The 25,732-nt window shown below is 32.2% G+C and overlaps 1 non-coding gene across 1 annotated transcript; it reads right to left on the minus strand.

Annotated features, from left to right (window-relative positions):
* Positions 1 to 15,376: 15,376 nt before the first annotated feature.
* LOC113600066 (U6 spliceosomal RNA) lies at positions 15,377 to 15,479 on the minus strand. The gene has a single exon (XR_003421034.1). It is a non-coding gene; the product is annotated as a U6 spliceosomal RNA (small nuclear RNA).
* Between the last annotated feature and the right edge of the window lie 10,253 nt (positions 15,480 to 25,732).

The raw sequence follows: 25,732 nt of genomic DNA on the forward strand, positions 1-25,732 counted from the left end.
GTAAATAGATCCATAAAACAGCAATGCAATTCCTTGAACTATTTTTTTTATTTTATTAGCCATAGTTCACCAAGATATTGAATGCTTTAAAAATTTAATATGTACCCTATATATGTTAATGGGTGGGAAAACATTTAAAAGTAAACCACAAATCATTGTCCTTGTAAGAAAATGTGCCTACTGAGTGGGTAGGAGGGGGAGAAAATAAAACATGCCTAGATTATCAATCATAATTAAATCAAGTGAATATGTATAATGTATACAATTGGTGCAGTTACTTGTAGATTTTCAAAATCAATGTTTTTAATCCAGCTTAATAGTATTTTAAGCAGTCTACCTCAAATCTTGAATAATAAGTTTGTGGCTTTCCCATTTACCACATTTTCCTTTTTGGAACATCAATGATATTTCTAAGGTGCTTAAAATCATATATGGACTGTAAAACCATAAAATATGTCAATTTCTAATTAAATATACCAAACCACCACTGATATTTCAGAAAAAAATCAGAGTATGAATTTCAGACTAGGTCATATCAAAATGTTGTCTCATTGTGGAGTTTAAACAGTGAGTATATAACATTTTATTTTAGGGTGTCTTTGAACACACTAATGACCACCAATCTTTTAGGAATTATACAATACCAATATAATTAAATATCATGAAAACCTATCTTTAAAATTGAGAATTTTATTTGGCTTGCAAATTACTTAGGATGCATTTTCCTGACAACTCTTAGCTAAATTTAGGGTGCTTTTTTTTAATCTGTAGTTTTCTAAGGATAATTTCAAAGATCTGATCGTATGAAAACACTGAAATCCTCAGGAGTATACTAAAATTAATTAAATTATAAAACTCAACGTGGGAAAATAAAGCATGCTTTTTAATAAACAAAAATAACGTGTCTATAAATGCGTATGTTAGATACTTGTTTATTCCTTACACGTCAAACCAGGTTCCCTTATCTTCAGCAGTTATTTCCACCAGACAGCAGCAGCTCGGAATTATATGTGAGCTTTTATATTATTGGTCTTAATAAGCATTATTCACTTCACCTTCGCCAACAGACTGTCTTATGAGCTCATAAAATATACATTTTTGAAAAGAGAATAGATTGCACTACCTTCTTGTGGTTTCCTTTTCAAATTGTGGATAGCTAGAGGCTCAGGAAATACAAGGATGAAATCAGTCTGCTACATTTTGGATGATGTGAGATATTTTTAAAAATGAGCAAATGTCAATGGATCGAATTAAGAAGGTCAAAAGAAAAGGGAAGCCAATAATATTGACCAAATACATTACAATTCATTTTTGTAATATATGTTTAAGAATCAAACATCTTTTTTACATAGAATGTAATAAAAGAATAAAAATTCCTGGCTACAAATTGTTTACAATGTGACTACCAAGAGATCCCCAAATATAGTTCGTTTGTATGATGAAGGGAAAACTGAACCCTTTCATGACTATATGTAAACAACACGTTGAAAATATTTAGCTTTTATATCCTGAAAAGTGAATGAACAATGAAACTGTAAGCATGACACTATAGGAGTGAAGTGACATTACGTGTGGGGGCTTGCAATTTTTGGCTATACATTAGCACTTATGAGCCACTGTGGTCACATCTCCTGTGCTGGAATAGGTCATTTACTAAATAGACTGTGAACTGAAAGGGCAAACACACATCCCAAATATAAGCTGCTATTCTCTTCTCACAATTAGGGCCAAGAACAAGTAAATGTCTAAAGACACATTTCAACCACTTGTAATTTACTTTTAATGTTGCACGCCTTTTTTAAAGAACATTCATCTTCATCACCTGAATGTAACATGTTTATTTCCCATTTTGAGCTTGATCAAGAATGATCAGGTATTTTTATACAGTGTAGATTTAAAGTAACATGCTAGCAGCAATTAATAGAGTATGAAATGTTACAAATTGAAAAAGTTTTATATAGGTCTTATTTACAAATTTCAAGATAAGTTCTCTTTGGATAATAACAAACTATATTTAATGATATTTTCAGTTTTTCATTTTTCACTATATAAAGAGAAAATTGAATCTCAACACTCTCCAGTAATCTTAAGACATAATATTTCATCATCATTTACTAAACAGGAAGATAGCTCCTGGTTTTGCACTAATTTTTAACAGACTAAATCAAAAGAAGGTATATACACTTCGCCATATATATGGATATATGCGTATGTGTGAGTGTATATTGTGTGTGTGTGTGTGTGTGTGTGTGTGTATATATATATATATATATATATATATATATATATATATATATATATTCCTTGTTATATGCTTCTCTCTGGTGATCAGAAAAGGTAGAAATAATATTGAGTGCATTCCTTGGCAACCAATTATCTAAAAATACAGAAAAACAATTTTGTGCAATAGTTTCATCTATTACTCTGAATTGCTGTCTGCTTTAATATTTCATTTCCATGTGAAAAAATTTTGAGCATATCAAAATGCTAATCAGTTGCCAGAATAATACAGCATTCCATGCAGAATCCTCTTCTGTGGGAGCAAACAGTAGGATCACCTTACATAACCTAGAATTACATTTTCTTCCTAATTGGCAGAGTATATCTGTCATTTCCTGGTGTTTCTTGCTGTTTAAAACTAACCTTTGTGGACAGTTTATTTGATCACTGAGCTCTCTATATGTACACTTGTGTATTTAAATGCAATATCTATAGCTATTATTTTTCAAAATGGACATGGCTCTGTAAACCCATTTGAAAGGAATGACAAGGTTTGTTGATGATTTTAATGGTCTTATAATCACCCCTCCTATACATCTAAAATCAGTTTGACAGTAAAAACAGGCACAAGGGGATCTGAATAGTTTGATTTTATATTCACAATATTTTGAGTGACAATCATAGAAGTTTTTTGATGAATTAGTCTTTAAAATGTGAAGTCATTTCATATTCATGCTATTTAACTTCTACTGCTTTCCAAAATATTTTCCATTCATGAATTAGGTGTTGTTTTTATAGTTTTACTGATTAAATATGTTTAATGGAGGGAAAATATGGAAAAATAAAATAAAAAATTAAGATCCATAATATCTCTTACTATTTTGTAGATATAATTGTCAATATTCTATGGTTTTGACATTTGTATTTTTCAGTTTTCTTTATATTGCATATACATTTTCACACGGCATGAGAATTTGTGAGGTCATTGTTACACTTTTTCACATATCACACATATTATTGCATTACTATAATACTAATTACAGTACTATAGTATTTATTAGCAACACCGCTATTATTGAACAAGTAAAGGGTTTCAAATTTTCTTATTATAAATAACCCTGTGATAATCATCTTTGTCCATGTATGCATGTTTGTGTTTTTAAAAAAATTCATTACTAAGATAAAACTGCTAGCTTGAGATTGTTGCAATTTTAATGCTCTGGATGTATAATCATACTATCTGTACCAAGTCCTTTCCTACTTACAGTCCCTCTATAATTTCATGGAAAAGCCTGTTTGCTATTATGCATCAGTATAAAAAAATAAAATGTGTTTGAAGAGTTGCTAACTTGATAGAAATTACCTCTTTTGATTACCGATAAAATTGAATGTTTTACATATCGTTCACCAAACATTTTATTCACCTCATTGTGAAAAGTGTTTTCATCCAATTTGTTTTTCTTTTTATTATCTTAGAATTTCAATTGTCATATCATTTTAAAAATAAATGTTTTTATTTGTTCATTTGTAAAAATACTTTTATACTTTCTGTTTAACTTTCAGTATTGTTACAGACCTGCACAATGTGCATTTGCTTCATTGTCCATTTGCCATTTTTTTTCTTAGAATTTTCTCCCTAGAATTAATTTATCTAAATGTTCTCCTTATGCTTTTATTTGTTTATTTATCTACTTACTCAACAAACACTATTTGAGTGTTTATTATGTCAGGCAATTTGCTAGACATGAGACACAGAACATGCCCTTAAGGATCTTATAAGCTATTAATGGAGAAAAAGAAAACAAAGAGAAAACTACAGAAGAGTATTGAAAAATACAGCAGCAGTAGTAGAAATACTAGTGTGAAAAGCATAATGACATGTATGGACAGAGTGGAAATGGGAACTCATAGGACATCTACTTGAAATTGGAGACAGTGAGAGAACACTTCTTAAAGGAAATGATCCTTGCCAATCCTTAATTCCAAGTAGAAATTAGCCTGGGGTAAGAGAAAAGACAGACATTCAAAGCAGACAGAACCTTGCACAAGTTCAACCAAAACCACACAATCTGTCAAAATCTGAGAATGGGGTTCCTATGGGAGAGAGAGGATTAGAACAACATGAGAAAGAAAACTGCAGGTGTAAGGAAGGCCAGATTCTGAAGGGCATAGCATACCAAATTATGGAGCTTGTACTTTATCTTGAAGGCAATGGGAACATCATTCAGGCTTCCATGTGGAAATGGCATTAGGGAGCAATGAATTATGGCAGGATGACCAGTTAGAAGATTGTCAAAATTCAGGCTCAGGCATTATAAATGTCTTACTACACAAATTAACCTATTGGAGTTTGTTTCCTCATCTAAAATGGGATTAATAACACCTACCATAAAATTTTGTTATAATGAGCAAATGAGATGATTATTTTTAAATAATTCAAATTAGGCAGGTATAGAGTAGGTGCTGCATAAATCAAATACATTATAGATTAAGGGATTAAATGTGAATTAAGATTTCAATGCTTGACAAAAATATTAAATTTTCTACCTTACACACATTGTGTGGATAGTTTTATAATATTCTAAGTACTATTTATAATCTGGAAATCCCAGTCTAGAAGATGCACAAAGTAAACATGGCTATTTCATAAATATTGGATCATATACTCTATGTTTGCTTTATTTTGGCTAACTATATTAATACTTTTCTGGTTTTCCTCAAAATTCTAAAATAATTTTTAACACCGACTTATCAAATAGTGCCTAGTGTGTGACTATCTATTACATTATACAATATGTCTTTCATCAAAAACTGCTCATTTGTGATCTAAGACCACAGGGAAAATGTATCATAAATCTTACATTTAATATTATTTGTTTCTTCAAATTTTCCTTTGTTTAATGAGGGAATTTGTTGCATTGCTTATTTAGCATGGCACACTTCCTTTGAACTTTCATTTTTTTCTACGTCTACTGATATTTCTATATTTTCTAATCATTAGAAAAAGGAATCTATGTTTGTACATTATTAGGATTGTAATTGAATTTTATGTGAATTTATTCAAAATATTTATCCTCCAAAATAAAAGTGGCAACCACAGTTTATCTAATTTTAGTTTGTTCAATCAAGGTTTACTTGCCCATGGGACATAAAGCATGAGCAATTAGGAAACCAGCTCTGCAAAAGTCATTATACCGGCTTCCTGGGTGGTTTCCTTTAGACACGTTATGTAAAGTAATTTAAGAGCCATTCCCAAATAATTCTTGGGAATGATTTATTCCCTCAGATTGTCCCATGTGCGAGCTTTGCCATCAGTTTTTGATCCCTCAGGCCAAAATAACAATTTCTGGGGGAAGGTAGAGAAGTAGATACAGGGAAAATCATTTCATGGTTGGAGAAACCTCTCTTATATCAACACATTTGGTGGTTTGCTTACTTGGTTTGTTGGAAGAAGGCAAAAGTAGCTGTGGTATGTCCTCTTTTCCTTCTTCCTTATTATTGTTGCTGCTGTTGCTGTTGCTATATTTTTCAATGCTTTATTTTACTTTTTCTTAAATTTTATTCACAAAACTAATAGGGGTGGTAGCTTTTTGTTTAATAGCTTTACTGGGTAATATTTAACATACAATTCCCTGTACATATTCCAATTGTTAAATTTGATAAGCTTTGAAATATGTATAAACCATCACTAAATTCAAGATAATAAATATGTCCAACACCCCTCGAAAGTTCCGTCACATCTCTTTGTAAGCCCTTTTACCCCTCCCTGCTATCCTCTCTACTCTCTAGCCCTAGGTAGCCACTGTCACTGATTTGCTTTCTATAATTATATGTTATTTTGTGTTTTCTACTTTTTTTTTGAAGGAGGGAGGCTGAATTTCCTTACTCAGCATAATTACTCTGAGATCTATTCATTTTGTTTCATGTATCAATAGTTCATTCATTTCTTTGCTGTGTAGTATACCATTGTATACCTATACTTAAAATTTGTTTATTCTTTCACATGTAGATGGACATTTTGGTTGTTTCCAGTTTGGGGCTAATGCAAATAAAATTGCAATAAACACTCATGTGTAAGTCTTTGTATATGCTTTAATTTTTCTTGGAGAAATACCCATGTGTGGTATTGTACTGATTTTATGATGTGTATTTCTGAAATTCTAAGAAATGACCAAATTTTATCCAAAGTGGTAGTATCATTTTATATCTCCACTCCAGGATATGAGAATCACTTATTCCACAATCTTGTCAACACTTATGATAAAGTCTTTAAAATAATTTAATAGGTATTTAGTGTCAATCCATTGTGATTTTAATTTATATTTCCTTAATGTTAATGATGTTGAATATATTTTTATGAGTTTGTCATCTTTCATAAATTGGCTGTTCAAATTTTTGCCCACTTACTTGAGCTTTCTTATTATTGATTTTAGCGAGTACTCTGTATATTCTAGATACAAGTTTTGACAAGATATGATTTGCAAATGTTTTTCTTAGTATTTCCTTTGAATGGCAACATTGTCAATATCTAAGAAGTCAAATTACCACATTTTCTTTTATGGATTATGCTTTCGATGACATAGCTGAGAATTCTTGGGCTAAAACAAAGCCAAAAAAATGTTTTATTCTAGAAGACTTACATCTTTAGGTTTTACATTCGGGTTTATCATCCAGTTAAGAATTATTTATTATTTATATATAGTATGAGGTATGTATCAAAATTTATTTATGTATGGATGTTCAATTATTCCAGTGCTATTGGTTGAAATGACTATTCTTTCTCCACTGAATTGCTTTCATGCCTTCGTGAAAATTATTTGTCTATTTCTGGACTCTATTTTGTTCTATTGATCTATTCATCTAGACAGACCTATCTATGTCAACTAGAAAGTTAGCATATCCTATTTTAAATATGCAAATAAAGTTATTGTATTTTTTGTACCAATTTATCAAGTATGTCCACTACCAGTATAAGATAATATTGAAACTTTACTATTAGAAATAAAATAATAGTGTTTGCAGCAATGCCCAGTAACAACTTCAAAGTGTTGAAACAACTATATTTGTTAAAAATCTACATATTCACGTTTTTTTTTCCTCCCTATGATTTTCCATGTAATTCCTAGTTTACTTCATACAAAATTCAGAAGCTCTCATTCTTCCTGGCAATTTTATTTGTGTTTTACTGAACGGAAAGTCTCTAAAAGATTTTGCATTGATTTTTAAATGATTTCACTCTCATAGAAGATCCTTAATGGCTATGGCCTTGTGCTTTCACTGAAGACCTTTCATCACCTTATGTACCTTGTTGTTCACTTAGATCTGAATCTGCTGATTTTTTAATGTGCTCTAATCATAACCTTCAGGCAATGTGAGCAAAAATGTTTGGTAATTAGGTCCCTCAATAGGAAATAAGTTCCATGCTGAACTTCCAAATGACTACCCTATTACAATTTTGTAAAGCTTGCTTGAAATAACACATTAGTAAGTACCACTTTAAACTATATTTTACTTTCAAAGATTTAAATTTAGATTAAAAATGTTCAATGTATTTTGAATCCCACCATGCTAAAACATTTAATTTGGATAGTTGAGGGCTAACGTTAATAATTTTACATTGTGATATTTCACATGCATGTGGCAAATGGCCTCATGGCAATATAATAACAGTAAGAAATTCCCATGGGAAAATACAAGAAGTAATCATTACTTTTGATTACTCTCTTATACTGGAACACAAATTACTCAGAATCTAAACAAGTCATATGAATATACATACACACACACACACACACACACACACACACAGATAGATATAGATGCCATTTTTTATTTTGTAACTTTTTCATGAAACATTTCTTATTTTTAAATAACAGAAAGAACACCTACATAGAAATAAGATTTTAAAGGACTTGTTTTTGTTATATTTTAAGAATCATTTGATTAATTTTAATAACACATTTAGTATGGATTTGATGACCAAAATAAGAATTTAAGAGGGTATTTTACCTTACTGCAATTACATTTTGTATTTAAATATGTATTCTATATATATAATCAAATGCCTCTCATTTAGCACATAGCTGGAAATATTCCTAATTATCATTCAGAAAATAATTTGCAAGTTAAATATTTATCTACACTTAGAAATTAGGTTATTTAGATATTTTCCTCATTTGTCAAATAAATAAACTCTAGCATCATTACAACAAAAACATATCCATTGTTAAATTAAGAATTATGATTTCAAAAATCGCCAGAAAACTGAGGTCAACAGTTCACATTTGATTCAACCATTTACAAGCTTTTAGAGCTAAAGTAGATCACTTTGTTTTTCCATGTTTTTATTTTGGTAAGGCTGGTCATATGTAAGTAAAGCTCAAATGTAAAGTCCTCAGGATTTGTAAGTCATTAATTAAAATTTTGTTTCTTGGTGTTTTCCCATTGCTTTTAATAATATACTGAGAACATAAAATTACCTATATGGCAGTTTCTAAAATCAAAAGTAGAAACAAAGCCTCTAAAAATCTTATGGTCAAGTTATGAATGTAAATGATACTGAACAAAAAGTTTCATCTGATAAGACATTTTTGACTCATCTTTATTTTCAATTTGCAAAGTTTTCTCCTTCATATGCAAAAGTGCTTCTTAAAACTTGTTAATGTAAAATATCTGAAACCTGAAGATAAATCATCTGGTATATCTAAATAAAGATTAACAATCAGTTGATTTTAATGCACTTGGATTATTCTATGTTTTCTTATAATTTTGGTCCTAGAGGTTTCAGGCTATGCAAGTCTACCAAAAAAAAAAAAAAAAAAAAAGTAAGCAATGCAGGGAACCCAGGTCTCTTAGATTGTATTTCACTTGTGGGTATAAGACTAATGTATTCAATGACTTCAATGAAAAAGATCATTTTTCTCAATATTTCTTCTTACATTATTTTGGATGCACGATACTATACTGAGAAGTTAATAAATCATTTGGAAGAAGAGGTAGGAAAGGACAGTAGACATAGGTGTACTTTGCTTTTGAAAAATTTAAGAATGATTCCAAGTTATAGCATTAGTCTTTCTGTTTGTTTTACTCTGTTTTTCACTGAACAAATTCAGAACAAATTGATGTTGATGAAAAGAACTTGAAACCATTCATGAAAGACTTAGGGCAATGATTAAGGTGTATTGTTACAATATGGCATATTGCTGATTCTTCGGCTAAATAGAAATAAATGAAAAATGAGGCTCTTGACTTTGGAAATTAGCAGTGAGTAAATATCTCTCAACATTTCAGATAAAAAAGGAGTAAGATACGACATTACTATCATAATTAAAAATCAAATTTATTTCCAACATTTTCAGCATTTTGCTTTTATGTTTGTAAGTAGTTTTCTGTAAGAATAGAAAAGGACATGCAAACAGAAAAAAGTATAACTGTTCATCAAAGTTCTCTTTTATTACAAGTTAGCAACTTAAATTTACTCCTAATGCTGCATTCTATACTTCTTATTCTATACTTATTTCAAACCATGACAAAATACTAGTGTATGGTTTTTAAACTTCTATTTTAATATTTCATCACAATAATTTTTATTTGTTCCAGAATAGTAAAAATTATTGAGAGGACTTTTGAGTTTCAAAATGTATAAGTTAGATAACATGCATTTTTGCCACATTGAATTATATGCGTGTTTAAGTTTAGAAATTAAGAAATACTTACTTCGTCCAGAATTAAATCACCCTCTTACTCTGTGTGCGATTCTAACTAAATAAATGGGTCAGCGGCACTTTCCCTTGGGGTTGTTAGCCTTGCTTGTCTACTTAATTCCAATGCAATTACCTGGGGCTTGGTGTGTCAGTTTAAAAAGTATAATGCCATTTCTTGACTATTTCCATAATACTATGCTTAAATACTCCTCAGATCTGTTCATTTTTTTAAATTGAAACCCCACTGAAATTCAAATAAATATCTATTTTTTAAATTTGACTTCATCCTTTTAAAAAAGTGACAGCAATGTAACATATTGGGGAAAACGTTAATTTGTCTGAAGTGGTGCATCTTTTGCCAATTATAAGAGAAATTATTTTATATAATTTTACCTCGTGTAAAAAAATGAACAATCACCATAAAAGGGTCCTGTAATAAAACATGATAAAAGGTACAATATAGCTTTAGGAGAATTCTAAGCATGCACTAAAAATATATATATGTCCCAAAGCCACGATAAGGTTATAAACTGATAAATAATAGTACCATGCTCATAACTAGAGGTAGTATATTATATGTCACTATCTGTCAGGTATATATGGATAAAAAGTTAATGAAAATAAATACAACTCACATAACTTCCTGAATTATTCAGGATTAACTGAGAAGATGCAAACTGCGGAGTGCTTTCCAGGGTGTGGATAATGCATCATGATCAATAAGCAAACACTGTCCTTAACTTAAAACCAAATTTAAGAATGCATTATTAAAGAGGCATAAAATATGCAAACATGCAAGTCTGATGACATTTGCATTGTGATAGGAAATGTAACTTCTTGATGCCACAATTTTAGGCAATATAATGCTTGAAATACTACATGTGGAGGATCCTTGCCATAAGAAAGAAAAGTAAATAATTTAACTATTTGACAAAAGGATCACAAAACTAAGATTCAGTATCTAATCTGGCTTCTTACCTTCATCAAGCCCATTCAGAAAAGTAGTAAACAAACAACGAGCATTTCTTTCTGTACCAAGTATATGTAATGGAAAGTTTATCACCTAACTTGATAATTTACAGAGATTTCTAAAACTAAATTTGACTTATTTTCTTCCTCATTAAACTTTCTTGATCAGTCCCCATTATCAGTGGTTTAAAACTTAAAAAGGAACTCTTATATTTAATATCCATTTTTGAAACGCCTGGAAAATGCTACACTCATAAACTAAATTATATATGTTGCATAATTTATATCACTTTGAATACTAAAAAGTTGGATTAGAATATATGTATGAAAATAGGTTTAATTTTAATTTTAAAATCCTTTAAATTTTTCCTTTGATTTATAAATTTTACTAGCTTCAAACATGTTATCTTAGTTTAATAATATCAATGAAGCAATAATCTACAATAAGAGAAATGAATTCATTTTCAGTAAAAATCAAATTACTACTGTACCAGTCAGAAACATAGAAATATCTTAGCTTTCCAAAATAGAAATGCAACAAAAGCAAAAAAAAAAAAAAAAAAAAAAAAAGGAATTTAAATGTGGACAATAGAAAGTTTGTTCATTTATTTGCAGAGGGTCATTCCCCTCATTCCCTGAATATTTTGTCTTTTGATTTACTGTTTCTCTCTCCAGCCCTACTTACTATTATAATTATAATTTCAATTTCCTTGCAGGTGTTCTTTAATTAAGCTCCTCTCCTCCAATGAACTTATTCTCCATCTTGACTTCCTCACTAAATCCAATGGAATTTCTACGGATCTTCTCATTTTTACCTGCAACTCTATAATCTCAATTTTGAATCCCACTCTGTACACCATCTCTTTGTATCTCACTACCTATACTAACCCTGGTCTTATGCCTGTTGAACCTTGCAGGGATTTTAGTCCAACTTCTCCCACCTACTCATGTGGTACACACTCACTCAGAACCTTATTGCCCTACTTACTAACTCTTGAAAGTCCAGGCCACATCATTATAATCATTCTCCTGCAGGTATACTCAAGTCCTTTGCCTTCTTTCACAATTGCCTAGAAATAACTAGGACTGGTTCAGTCCAACTTTCTGCTTTCTTTGAGATGTTAACACAGATGAGTGTGATTGGAGAGAAACATGTAGTCATATTGACTATTGTCCCTCTAAATTTAAAGGGCTTCACATGAGCCCTTTTAATGCTTTTTATGAATCATACTGCATTTCCTTTGTTCATTCACTATCCCACTCCTCTTATAAATCGCAAGTCTTTTGCCTATAAGCCAAAGTCAAAAGGCTGTGGAAACCAAGAGATTTTTATATCTCATCTGATGGTGAGACTTGGCCTGACCTAATCAATTCATTTGGCATTAGAACTTTACCTCAAGTTGATGTACAGCTATTTATATTCTCTTTATTCTCATTAGTATGAATATTCATATAGTTCCCTATGGACATATTATCGTTTTGATTTCAGAGTATTACTTAAGACTTTACTGGGGTTTTTCCTAATACTTAAAGTATATGTCACAGTATTACCTGCCTATAATCCAAAAAAGTTCATATTTTATAACATATCTGACTTCCATGGTCTTGGATAAGAATTATGGCCTTTTTATTTTTTGCACAATACATTCTATCTCTATGAAGGAAATAATGATCCTATATAAAGGCTGTATCCCCTCTTATATGTAGTGTAAGGGTAAATACAAATTAAAAATAAGAGGCTTAATTCTCCCTCTTAAAAGTAAGGGAAGAACTCCACCCCCTACTTTTTCTTAGAACTCTTACTTTAGAATACTTGTAAGTTTTTTCTCTGTCTCTTTAAAATGTATGTAAATCTTTTTAAAAGCTATATAAATTACTTGCCAGCTGTATGACCCAATAATGCCTTTCTCAAGGACCTGGAGCCATGTCTTTGAAATGTAATAATCTAAATAGCATCCCTATCTCCCAGTTTCTGTTGGAGGGTAGAAGCCTTATATCAGTGTACCTCTTTTCACAAAAATATGAAAATTATTTTTCCTTTGGAGAAAGCCAATTAGGAAATACAGATGGCCACCCCAATTATCAGGCAAATCTAGGAAGAATGATGTGTGACAAATGGTGCTGTCATGTCCTCTTATTTAAGGACTAGTTAGTTATTGTTTATTGTGAGAACACATATATCATAGGGTTGTATCTGCTTGGTAATATAAAAGAGTAAGATTTCTTTCTGGTTTAGAGTAGCTACTCTATAATAAAGCTGTTGTCTTTCTCTTCTACTTTTGTGGAAAGGTTTTCTTAGTTGGCTGAAGATTTTGTTTTTAATGATATTCCCCATTAGCACCTCCAACTAACTTGCTTATTCAAAGACATTGCCCCAGAAATGCTTCCCTTTCTTTGTATGCCTTTTGAAACATTTTTCCTTAATTGATCTTTCTCATTAGCTGTGACTTCTTCCATCCTGACCTAATACCTCCTTCAAAAATAATCCTTTCTTTCTACTATCTTTTGAATAAGTTATCTTCTTTCAAAATCAGACAAGCTCCTCCTGGTATGTCATTTCTGATAGACACTCGAATTAGGCTTTTGACTTCATTACCAACCAAAATTGTTTTTGTTAGAGTCAGTAATAACCTCCAATGACAAAATTTTGGTCTTCACATTTCTTCACTACTAGCACTATCACTTTGACAGAATCGATCTCTCCCTCTAGCTTGAAACCCTGTCTTCTTACTTCTAGGACATCACCCTACTTATTTCTACTACTAGCTCACGATCTGGTGCTTTTCATTCTCCTTTATATCTCCCAAACTCTAAACCATGGAGTGCCCCTGGGATCAGCCTTGACCTTCTTACCATCTTGGTCTCCTTCAGGTTTGTTGGTGGTTGCATTCAAACTCATAGCTTTGTACATAACCTCATACTGATAGATCCCAAATATATTTCTCCTGCTTAGATCGCTCTCATAAAATCCAGACACATTTCCATATGCTTATCTGACATCTCTTAAATGAAAGAGTCTTGTGAAAGATCTACCTAAATCTAAATATCTAAAACCTAAATTGTATACCTAGTATTTATTTCTAAAATCTATGAATCTAAATTTCTAAAATCTAAAATTTAACTACTTTCACCAGCTCTGTTTAGTTGTCATCCTTTACTGAGTTGTCATCGTCTCTGAAATGGATTGTAGTTTCCTCTATTGTCCTTCTACAACCTATTCACAGCACATATCAATCCTTCACTTTAACCTATATGGTATCTCCCCATTTCCCTCACAGTAAAACAAATAATTCTTACAAAGACCTACAAGACCTTATATTATTTTGTATTCTACTAACATTCTGAAATTATCAATGATATTCCCTCCACACTGACCTTCTTCCTGATCTTTTAACATATCAGACATCTCACACCACTGACTCCCGTGTTTTTTTCTCAGATCTAGAATACACTTCCTTTGGATTAATGCTTGTCTCATTCTTTAACTTCTGCCAGGGCTTTATACAAATGGCACTTATTAGGAAAGACTTCCCAGAATGCTCCATACAAAATTAGATATGTTTCATCTGGTGTGTCATTTCTGGTCCATCCGTCCTTCCTTCCTTCCTTCCCCTCTTTTTTCTTTCTTTCTTTCTTTCTTTCTTTCTTTCTTTCTTTCTTTCTTTCTTTCTTTCTTCTCTCTCTCTCATTCTGTGTATATCTATATGTCCATATATAGAGAGGCATCTATATTTATAGAAATGTCCATGTATATGGAAAGTGTGAATATATATGTATATATAAAGTATACATACATAAAATAGTTTCAGAATCATTGACTGACACCATAGTTACATGAAGCCAACTAACTGAAATTCAATATTTTAATAGTGGTTTTAGTTTAAATGTACAGTGAAATGTACAAATCTTATTTGTACAATTTGATGAGTTTTGACAAATGCATACACCTGTGTAACCAGACCCTATTTAGATATAGAACATAATCATGATCTCAGAAAATTCCTTCATTCTCTTCCCAGTCAACGCTTTTACGCCTAAGGCAACCACTTTGTTATTTTTTTTACCATATTAGTTACCATATATTATATATAAAAAAATTACATATTTCCTGTGGGTTTATATTTTCATTTCTTTTGGATAAATACCTAGGCGTATTTATGTTATGTCATATAGGTACTTATGTCATAGAACAACTGTATGTTTCTCTTAATACATTGCCAAAGCACTTTCCATTGCACTGTATCATTTTACAAACCCACCATGTAAGAGTTACAATTACTTTTCCTACTTGGCAGCATTTGGTGTCCTATACTTTTAAATTTCAGCCAAACTTCTACTTCTATAGCGGAATTTTATCATGGTTTTAACCTGAATTTCTTTAATAACAAATGCTCATTTTCTTAGCTGGTTTTCTCCCTTTCTCTCTCTCTTTTTTTTATATCTCCCTTTGTGAAGTGTCTGTTCAAGAGTTTTGCTCATCTTTTTCCAATATGGAATGCTTCACAAATTTGCATATCATCCTTACACAGGGGCCATGCTAATCTTCTCTATATTGTTCCAATTTTATTATATGTATTGCCAAAGTAGGCACTTGACCTTTTTAATTTATTGGCTTACTTGTCATTTTATTGTCACATGGGATTTTCATGTATTTGATTTTTTTTGTAAAATATAAATTTTATAAATAATTTATTTTAGTTGTGGTTTATGTACTAATTTTTAAAAAATATTTTTTTAACATTTATTCACTTTCTGAGAGACAGAGACAGAGTGTGAACAGGGCAGGGGCAGAGAGGAGGAGACACAGAATCCAAAGCAGACTCCAGGGTCTAAGCTGTCAGCACAGAGCCCGACATGGGACTTGAACTCATAGACTGTGAGATCATGACCTGAGCCGAAGTCAGATGCTTAAGCAACTGGGCCACCCAGGCACCCCTATCTACTAAATTTTTAAGTGTTATGTGGTAAGTAGCATTTTTTAAATTTAATGATGTCTGATTTGATATTTGCCCCCTTAAATTTGTTTAGGATGCTTTTGCCTCTTGTCTAAGAAATATTTGCCTGTCTCCAAGTCATGAAGATATTGTCCCTGTGTTTTATGAGATTTATAATTTTTGCTTTGTATGTTTAGTTGTATGATCTATCACAAATTAGGTTTAGTACATGGTGTGAGGTAGGGATTAATATTCTTTGTTACACAAATGGATATATAATATTCTAAATATTTGTTGAAAAGCCTAATACGTCTTTTTTATTGAATAGCTTTGGCAACCTTGTCTAAAATAATTGACCAAATATGTGTGGGTACATCTGGACTATCTAATCTGTTCCTTTGATATTTTTTTCTATCATCATGTCAATATGGCTATAGTATTACTATTATTATAGTTTTATAACAATTTTGAAGTGAGATTTTTTTTAAGATTGGGTTTATTTTAGGTCTTTGTACTTCCACATAAATTTTAGATTCAGCATGTCAATTTTTATAAGAAATTCTGATGGAACTATGACTGTGATTACTTTGTCTATAGATTAATTTTGGGAGAATTGACATTTTCATAATATTGACCCTTCAAATCTGTAAGCATGGTATATATCTCTCCAATTATTTAAATCCCTTTTTGTCCTCAGAAATATTTGATAGTTTAGCATATACAGGTCTTTCACTTATTTTGTTCAATATATTCCTAAGTGTTTTAGTAATTTAATTATATTAAAATTAATTTTAAAGTATTTTTATTTTGAAATAATTATAAACTCATAGGAAATGTCAGAAATAATGCAGCATGTCCAGCTTCCTCTAATGGTGACATTTTTGTAACTGCAGGACAAAATTGAAACCAAGAAAAATAATGTTGGTAGAACATTGGTAACTAGACTACAGACCTTATTCAGTTTTGACTGTTTTTAACCTGCATTTGTGTGTGTGACTGTGTATAGTTGTAAGCAATTTTATTCCATGTAACAATTTGTTCAACCACCACCACAAAATCAACTATTCAAAACTGTTCTATGACCCCAGAAGAGCTCTTTTATTCTATTCCTGTCGCATGGCAACAAATAATCTGTTTTCCATCTTTATAGTTTTGTCCTTTGAAAATGTTATATAAATAAAGTCATACTTAGTGCCTTGTCTTTGAATTACTTCCAAAGAATCTTGGAAGTTGGTAAAAGTAGGTAGGAATACAGATGAAATTTTAACCATGAGTTGGTAACTGCCAAAGTTTGGTGAGGATACATAAGGACTCATTATACACTATTTTCTAATTTGAAATACTTTTAATATTCCCTTAATAATAAATAAAATTAAGAGCTATTAAGGAAGAGACAAAATATTTAAGTAGAGGATACTCACAACAGAAAAAAGTTGAGAATACTGTCCAAAGTTGGAAAATACATTAGAGAAAAATAATTTGGAGTGTCAAAAGTGAGATAGAAAATAACCAGAGAAACTAAGCAAGCATGACTGATATAAAAGTAATGGGCATTATGATTAACTTCATGTAGTTTTTTTTTTAAGTTTTTATTTTTTATTTTTTAAATTTATTTTTAGAGAGAGAGAGACCAAGAGGAGGGGCAGAGAGAGAGGGAACCCCAAGCAGGCTCTGCAGTGTCAGCACAGAGCCTGACACAGGGCCCAAACCCACAAACTCCAAGAACATGACCTGAGCTGAAATCAAGAGTCAGACACCCAAAAACAGAGCCACCCAGCTGCCCCTCATGAAGTTGTTTGAAAAATGTTTAAAAATTGAGCCTGCGTGGCTCAATCGGTTGAGCATCTGACTCTTGATTTTGGCTCAGGTCATGATCCCAGGATTGTGGGATTGAGCTTCATGTGGGGCTCTGCACCAAGTATGGAGCTGGCTTGAGATTCTCTCTTTCTCCCTCATATGAGATAATGAGATTCTCTGCCTCTCTCCCCCACTCATTCTCTCTCTCTCTCTAAAAAGAAATTTAAAAATGAGATAAAAATCAATGATATAGCATAATGTCTTCAAGGTTACTGCAAATGTCAGGATTTTCTTCTATCTCATGCTTGAAAAATATTCCACTGTGTGTGTGTGTGTGTGTGTGTGTGTGTGTGTGTGTGTAAATATCCATCATCAGAAAAATAGAGAAGATATGGTATACATTAATATCCAGTCATAAATGATAACCCAAGGGATGCAAAAAATGCTTTCCATTCATAAATAATAACACAATATAAAAATGGTTTCCAGTCACAAATGCAACACAGGTGATAGAAAAATATGGTTTCAAGTCATAACTGATAATGCAAGAGATAGAGACTGTTTCCTGTGATAAATGAGAACTCAGATGAGAGAAAACAAAAGGTTTTCAGCCACGAATTGTAACTCAGCTAATAGAAAGAGAAGGTTTCCATTCATAAAAAAAAGTCAGATGATAGACAAAAAAGATTTCCATCATAAATGGTAACTCAGGCTATTGAGAAAGATAATTTCCAGTCACAAATAATAACTCTGCTGATTAAGAATGACCAGTTTCTAGTCATGAATGATAAAACACAAGATAGGAAAGAATGTTTACCAGTCATGGATTATAACTCAGGTGGAACAGAAAGAAGATGCTCAATCATAAACAATAATGAGATAATAGAGACAGAAAAACTCGCAGTCATACATGATAACTCAGATGGTGGAGAATAGAAGATTTCCAATCACAAATGATAAATCCGGAGATAGAGAAATAAAGGTCTCCAATGATAAATGATAAGTAAGGTGACAAATAATGTTTCCAGTCATACATGGTAATACAGATGATAGAGAAAGGTTTTCAGTCATTACTGATAACTCACACGATGGATAAAGAAGGTTTTCAGTTATAAGTGATAAATCAGGTGCCAGAGAAAGAATGGTTTTCAGACATTAATGATAACTCAGGATATAGAAAAAGGTTTCCAGTCATAAACAAACCAGGTGATAGCGAAAGATTCTAATCATAAATGATGACATGTTATAGACAAAAGAGTTTTCCTTATTTTTAGTGTTTGTTTTTATTTATTTATTTTGAGGGGAGGGGGAGAGGGGCAGCAAGACAGGGTGAGAGAGAATCTGAAGCAGTCTCCGCGCTCAGTGCGGAGCTCAACATGGGGCTCATTCCCACAACCCTGGCATCATGAGCTGAGCCAAAATCAAGAGTTGGACACTCAAACAACAGAGCCACCCAAGCACCCAGAGGACTTTTCCAGTTATTTTTGATAACTCATGTGATAGAGAAAGATGATTGCTAGTCAAAAATAATAACTCACATGATGGGGGAAAAAGGGTTTCCAATCATAAGTGGCGAATCATCTGCTACAGAAGATTTCCATCATAAATAATAACTCACATGGTAAAAAGAAAAACGGTTTACATTTGTAAATGATAAGTCAGGTTTGAGAGAAAGGTTTCACGTCATGTAACCTCTCTAGTGCTCAGATGCTAGGGAAAGAAGATTTCTAGTCATAAACAGTAAGTCAGGTAATAGGGAAAGAATGTTTACAGTCTTATATCATAACTCAGGTGATAAAAAAGAAAATTTCTAGTGATGTATGGTAACTGTAGTGATAGAGAAGAAGGTTTCCAGTATTAATGATAACACAGATGATTAAAAAATGAAATAAAATAATTATAAATTGCAACATATATGGAAAGCAAGTAATATGTATTAAATAAACTGAATTAATGATCCTGAAGAAATAAATGCAAAAGAAGTTGGTTTATCTCATGCGTGTCATAGATTCTAAGCTCTTCCATGGGAAGATCATTTAAAAGTAGAATTACAGTTAAATGTACTCTTAATACAATACTTATTGTAGATCCTGGACCAATTAAAACAAATAATACTAGATTATGATGTAATGTAGGAAATATATAGGGAAAGATTAGCCAATATTGAGACTTCTTGAAAATGGACCAAGATGATTTAAAAATACTACTCTCTTTAAGGATAGCTTAAAGCCACCTGGCAGGAATTTTCAGATTAACATCGCAGCTACTTTTTGGATTTGTGAGCCATTATAACCAAGCAATAAGGAAAAATTTTCCTTAGGACATACTTCAGAACAGCTCATTCCAAAAGAACTTTCTGCAATAGATATTTTCTGTATCTGGGCTGCCTAATATCTTAGCCAATAAGCATATGTGATTATTGAGCACTTGAAATGCTGGCTGGTGTGACTAAGGAACTGAATTCGTAATTTAGTTTAATTTTAACTAATTTGAATTTAAATAGCTAGATGTAGCTAACAACTAAAGTTTTGGACAACACAGGTCTGGAGGAATCCATAGTTACCTCCTTTCAATCAACCCATTTCAATCATCCAGATTTTGGAATTTGTCATGGATCTAATTTTCTGCTCCAAAATTCCTTAGGAATTTACATTGTTAACTCATAGAAATTATTGTATAAGGCTCATGCACACACACACACACACACACACACACCACACGTATATGTGTATATATATGTATATGTGTGTGTGTGTGTGTGTATACACACACACACACACACATATACACATAAAAACAATTAAGTAAAAAAATATATATATAATCTAATATATATTAGATTGACTTTTAACAATGACTGTGCCATCTAAGCCAATAAATTGGCTTACATCCTTTAGTGATATATTAGGGTAGTCTTAAAAAAAATCCTGATCCAATTTGGCTGAAGGAAGACACTCAACCTATGGGGATTTTGAAATAGCTTAAGCAAGCAAAACTTAAATTCTGCTATTATCTGCATTTTAAAATGTGCTCATTACTTAGCTTCTAGGTAGATATAAGAGGCTAATTACAATACTTAAAGGAATGTATAGTTAAGTTTCAACTTTCCAGTCTACCTGCATCATCAGGCAGAAGCCTGATTAAACAGATGGGCCTCACCCCATGACCCTGAAAATCAGTACTGCGATTTTGGAGAAACAAGAAAATGCCAAAAAGTGTTCATTCTTCATGGAAAAAGCCCTAAGGCACCTAAATATGCTAATGCTGAATCAGCATTATACTTTGAACTTGGCAAAGTCAAAAAATGAACAATACCGCAAAGATGCTTTATTATGGTTCCTCAAATCATGAGATATGAGAATTATTAATATTTATTTTAATACACTAATCACATTTAAGATTTTATGGACCTTTTTCATTATTGAGTTATATTGCAAACTAAGATGAGGCATAGATATGAACCACACTGAAAGTAACAATTTAAAAACCCAAAGACACCTTATCATAGAAAGCAAACAGCAAAAATACCAAACATGAGGTCCTGTGTCTCAGTTTATACATGTATTAAATGTACATTAATAGTAGCTTAATTTCATATGGATAAACATTTCACAAACTAGGAGTATACCTTGTGATTATTATCAGCTTCTAAAACCAAACTTTAAATTATACCTTCTCAAAGAGTTTAAAGAACTCAGAAATTATCTTAAGTATACTTATGTAACCTATTCAGAATTAACATTGAGCAAATTCTCAATAATTTTTTTATTAGTTTTCTTTATTTTTGAGAGGCAGAGAGAGACAGAGTGTGTGTGGGGAAGGGGCAGGGAGAGCGAGGGAGACACAGAATCCGAACCAGGCTCCAGGCTCGGAGCTGTCAACACAGAGCCAGATGCAGGGCCTAAACCCACAAACCGTGAGATCATGACCTGAGCTGAAGTCGGACGCTCAACTGTCTGAGCCACCCAAGCGCCCCAAATTCTCAATAATTTTTATTTAAGAAATCTGAGATAAGAGTCACACCAACCTTATAGTCTTTTTATTTAGATATCAACCTCCAAACTTATATATGTACATGTAAACAAATAAGTGAGTGTACATACACACACACATATATATACATACACACACACACACACACACACCCCACACACATTTAGGTTGTTTTAAGTGATGAGGTTAGAGGACACAGAATAGTGGGCTATCTTTTGAGATGTCAGCCAGAACTCCAAAGGCTGTTACATGTTTTTCTCACCTTTAGTTATTCATTCATCCTTACTTTCATTTATTCATTCCTAAATTCATTTATTTAATACATGATCATTAAATGCATGATCATTTATGTCAGATATAGGGAGGGTATCTGAATAGAAGAGACTAAATAATAAATAGAATAGGATAGAATAATGTTATACTCTTTGTACTAAAGAGGGAGTCAACTTACTATAAACAGAATGACGTATTAGATACCCAGGAGGATAAAAAGAGGTACATAATATGTATTTTCTTTTTAAAAGAAAAATTATATTGCTTATATGAAGTTTGCATTGTTTACTTATTTATTTGTTTATTTATTTACTGGGCTCTATGTCTGACATGGGGCTTGAACTTATTTCCCTGAGATGAAGAGTCAGACACTCCACCAACCGAGCTACCCAGGAACCCCAGCAATGTTCTTTTAAAATATGACTTTCATGAACTTTCAAGTGACATTTGAATCTCATTAGATGTCACCACGGTAAAAAAATGTGATAACTGAAAACAAAAACACGATACAGAGAGAGTGTAAGGAACAGAATAATGATATAGAAGTCACTTAATATTGCTACTTTATTTGAGAAGGATTTCACACCCTGAATGGCCCCTGATTATAGTATCTATTTGTAAAATGTATATGCACAAGCGTGAGCTAATACAGTTCCTTGACTCTTTCAAAGTTATCAGAAATAGAATATAATTCCTTAAGCATTTTCCCTCTTTCTATTCTTATGATTTTTTTCAGTAAATGTAGAAAAGTGCTAGATATACAACACACATTTATAAAATAGCTATTTGATGCAGGAATGGATCAATCATTCTTCATCTTATATCCTGCACTGGCCAGTTGATTGGGTTGTCAGATGTCAAATATTCAATATTGTGATCACAAACATTGGTCTTACCTCTAATGGAAGCAGACAGAAAGATATGACTAACCTAGCACATTTAAATTGCTGTATTTCTTACTATCACTTAGTGCTTCATCCATGATAGAGGCCCTGTGGAATGGCAAGAACTATGAATACAGTATTAATCACAGCTTTTGGCCTTAACCCCAATGTATTCTTAGTTACCCAAGCTGAAGAGAATTTGAGATATAATGTGTGGGGATGGTAAAATTTTCCCTCTACCCTCTCAAGAGTTTTTGTTGTTGTTGTTGTTGTTGTTGTTGTTGTTGTTGTTGTTGTTTTTTGCTAAACCTGAGAATTAAACTGACATAAAACAGATTAGCAGGAGAAAAGCACAGAAATTTATACAAGCTTCACGTGACATGGGAGCCCTCATAAAAAAATTTGAAGACCCAAAGAAATGGTGAAACTATGTACTTTTATATTAGGCTGAACAAAGAGAAGCAATTTTGGGAAAGTAAACTAAATGTGGAGGCTAAAAGAAGATAAAAGTTATTTTAAAAAGATTTGTTTGTATAGGATTCTCATGGCTTTGACTTACTATTAAAGAGTGTTTCTTTTCTCCTGATACTGGATAGGCATCTTTCTTATGGGAGTTTTTAACTTCAGTTTTCAGGAATAAAATGAGAGATTAGAATGCCTGTCTTACACCTGCTGTTTTTTAAGTGCCTTTAGCTTAAAATAATCCTTATGCCAAAGAGGCATATTCTACCATGCTTCAAAGACATTTTCTTCTTTCTTTCTCTTTTTCCTCCTCCCCCTACTCCTTATTCTCCTTCTCCTTTTTTAGAATAAGCCAGAAATATGTCCTAGTCTAAAATCCAGCTCAATAGCCCACTTTTCCCTCACTCACTGGGATCACAATCCAACTTCAAATGTGTATTCACTCATCATGAATTCAACCAATTTTTTTAAGCCCTACTAGTTATTGTTCTAGGCACTGAAGATACAGGTAACACAATGACTTTCACATAAATATTTATTTAGACACTGCCACTCAAAATGGCCAGAAGAGAAGAGAGAGAGAGAAACTCAGAAAAACCTTCTGGAACTACAGGAGATCTGGCTTCCAAGGAGGAGAGATGTTTAGCTTTCCTTACCCCACCGACTTTGAAATATGAACTGAAAAGCAGGAAACGTCACAGTAAACCAAATTCAAACGGATTCTTTTGTTTGTTTGTTTGTTTGTTTGTTTTAAGATTCTCAAGATGCTAAACCAAAGTTGAAATTGTTTTACTTGCTGCTTAAACATTGCTACTGTTTCTACTTCTCCTTCCTTGTTTAGGGCTTTCCATAGCCTCTAAAGCCATTGAAATTTTTAGCAAAGAATGATTTAATCAAAGAAAAGTTAATAAAATACATTAATATATATTTAAGATAATGTTTGATCATTCTAAAAATTCTGCTTACATGCCAATATTCACTACATCCATTTTTAGCTGCTTTTTTTTCAAATAAGTTTGCTAAATGAAAAAAGAACTAGTAACTCCAATACAATAGTTTCAATATGGTGCAAGGAAGTTCAATAGAATAGACTTTTTTCAAGTTGATTTATTTATTTTGAAAGAGAGCCCACATGAGCAGGAGAGAAAGAGAATCTTAAGCAGGCTCTGCACTGACAGTGCTGAGCCCAAGGTGGGCTCGAACTCATGAAGTGCAAGATCAGCACCTGAGCCGAAACCAAGAGCTGGAAGCTTAACTGACTGAGCCACCCAGGCGCCCCTAATAGAATAAACATTTTATGAAATAACTATCAAACTATTAAGAGTACAAGTATGTCCAATCTTAAAATTTATAATATAGTTTCTTCTGCAAATAAAATAGTATTTCCTCTCCCCATCAAAGATGGAACTGACAGATGTACTTGACGTCATTAAGAAACACAACACTTGAGTGAATTTCTTAGAAAGAAAAAATAAACCAAAAGCCAAAAGACTTCCTTTGAATTCTAAACTAGTTTCCAGTTCAATGTATTCTCCTTGTCAAAGTTATGACCCTTAGCTATTAGTCCTTTGAATGACATAAGAACTGAATATTAGAAAGACTGATTTAAATCTACTTTCTCACATAATCTCCACTGGATTGACATAAAACATCAACCTGTTCTCAGGCTTGCTGTGGAAGAGTTCAAGAAAGAACTGCCTTTTAAGAGTGAAATTCCCATCTGAACTCTCTTCTAGCATAGATACATTAAGAGAAAGGTATTGGACGAATGACTTGATTAGATCTAACAATGCAGGATTTGCTGAACTCACAATTCTCAAGGGAATAAACTGAAGCATGGAGAAAATAAATGCAGCATATTATTAATTCACCCTCCTGCCAGAATGTAAAAGGCAGTAGATAAGTGTGTATAGAACTGTATAAAGAGTTACAAGTCAAACTAATTAAATTAAGAAAGCAAGGGATTTGTTATTTCTTAATTAATGCAACTAAGCCCCTATTGCCTTTTTCATGCTCTCTTAGCACTAAAAACCTATAAGTTTGAGCCCTTTTCATCCAAAACACCCCTCTGTTGATTTCTAAGTCTCAGTTTTGTATATTTAATACATTATTTTCCTGGACTCAGTTTTAAATTCCTTGAGGGTAGGACAAATATTTTTTCATATTTGCCAATGTACACTTTAAACTGCTTAAATTTAAACACTTTAAATTTGTCAGATTGCACTTTAATCCAAGCCCTTTTCTCCTATTGTCAAAGGGGACCTTCACCATGACCCAAATGCTTGACTCTCAAATGTTCCCCTGGAGAGAGGCATATTCTATCCCACAACTCATTAGTTCTGTTCTTAATTCTGTTCTTTTAGAGCCTTTACATTTATTTCAGAGCTCCTTAATAAATGCTTCAGATTTCAGCCAAGGTGGTAAATAAATTCAAAATGTATTTTTAATATCTATTAGTTGTTACAGAGCTTGGGTAGAGGGAATAGTTAACTAAGGT

The sequence above is a fragment of the Acinonyx jubatus genome, chromosome C2 (genome assembly GCF_027475565.1).
Source record: "Acinonyx jubatus isolate Ajub_Pintada_27869175 chromosome C2, VMU_Ajub_asm_v1.0, whole genome shotgun sequence".
Classification (NCBI taxonomy): domain Eukaryota; kingdom Metazoa; phylum Chordata; class Mammalia; order Carnivora; family Felidae; genus Acinonyx; species Acinonyx jubatus.